This window comes from Macaca fascicularis, chromosome 9, assembly GCF_037993035.2.
Source record: "Macaca fascicularis isolate 582-1 chromosome 9, T2T-MFA8v1.1".
In the NCBI taxonomy this organism is placed as follows: Eukaryota; Metazoa; Chordata; class Mammalia; order Primates; family Cercopithecidae; genus Macaca; species Macaca fascicularis.
The window spans coordinates 31,127,158-31,128,641 of record NC_088383.1 but is presented as its reverse complement, the minus strand read 5'-3'; the positions used below and the strand labels follow the sequence as shown (position 1 = coordinate 31,128,641).

The 1,484-nt window shown below is 50.4% G+C and overlaps 1 pseudogene; it reads left to right on the top strand.

The window, feature by feature from the left end:
* Nucleotides 1-431: 431 nt before the first annotated feature.
* On the top strand, nucleotides 432-1,022 carry LOC102128646 (G1/S-specific cyclin-D3 pseudogene; annotated as a pseudogene).
* The last annotated feature ends 462 nt before the right edge of the window (nucleotides 1,023-1,484 follow it).

Genomic DNA, 1,484 nt, shown 5'->3' with positions numbered 1-1,484 from the left:
TGGCCTCCCAAGGTACTGGGATTACAGGTGTGAACCAATTTTTGTATTTTTAGTAGAGACGGGGTTTCGCCACGTTGGCAAGGTTGGTCTCAAACTCCTGACCTCAGGTGATCTGCCAGCCTCGGCCTCCCAAAATGTTGGAATTACAGGTGTGAGCCACTATGCCCCGCCATATCAATCTTGTATATAGAAAATCCTAAAGAATTTACAAAAAAAACCCTATTAGAACTAATAACTGAGTCAGCAAGGTTGTAGACTATGAGATCAATATACAAAAATTAACTCAATTTCTGTACATGTGCAATGAATAACCCCAAAACGAAACAGAGAATATAATTCTATTTATAATAGTATCACAAAGAATGACAATACTTAGAAACAAATGATGGGCACGAGCCCGCCCTCCCACGCTGCCTGTGCGCTGCCCGCGTATGGAGCTGCTGTGCTGCGAAGGCACCAGGACCCGCAGCCTCCAGGGAACCAGCGTGTCCTGCAGACCTTGCTCCGCTTGGAGTAGTGCTACGTGCACCGCGCCTCCTACTTCCAGTGCGTGCTAAGGGACAGCAAGCCGCACATGCGGAAGATGCTGGTTTACTGGATGCTGGAGGTGTGTGACGAGCAGCGCTGTGAGGAGGAAGTCTTTCCCCTGACCCTGAGCCACCTGCGTCGCTACCTGTCCTGCATCCCCACCCACCCGAAAGGCGCAGTTGCAGCTCTTGGATGCTGTCTGCATGCTGCTGGCCTCAAAGCTGCGCAAGACCAGGGCCAGGACCATCGAGAAAATATGCATCTACACCGACCAGTTGCCGGACTGGGAGGTGATGGTCCTGGGGAAGCTCAAGTGGGACCTGGCTGCTGCTCATGACTTCTTGGCCCTCATTCTGCACCAGCTCTCTCTGCCTCCTGACCAACAGGCCTTGGTCAAAAAGCATGCCCAGATCTTTTTGGCCCCCTTTGCTACAGATTACACCTTTGCCATGTACCCACCATCCAGTTGTGAAAACAACCCAGATGCCTATTAACTGATGAACAGATAACCATATGTGATATATAGCAATATAATGGAATATGGCCTGGCATGCTGACTCACGCCTGTAATCCTGCACTTTGGGAGGCCAAAGTGGGAGGATCACTTGAGCCCAGGAGTTCAAGGCCAGCCTGGGCCACAAAGTCAGACTCCTTCTCAAAAAAATAAAATTAAATTAAATTAAATTAAAAATAGGCTGGGCGCGGTGGCTCACACCTGTAATCCCAGCACTTTGGGAGGCCAAGGTGGGCAGATCATGAGGTCAGGAGATTGAGACCATCCTGGGTAACATGGTGAAACCCCGTCTCTACCAAAAATACAAAAAATTAGCTGGGAGCCTGTAGTCCCAGCTACTAGGGAGGCTGAGGCAGAAGAATGGCATGAACCTGGGAGGCAGAGCTTGCAGTGAGCCGAGATCAAGTCACTGCACTCCAGCCTGGGCACAGAGCAAGACTCC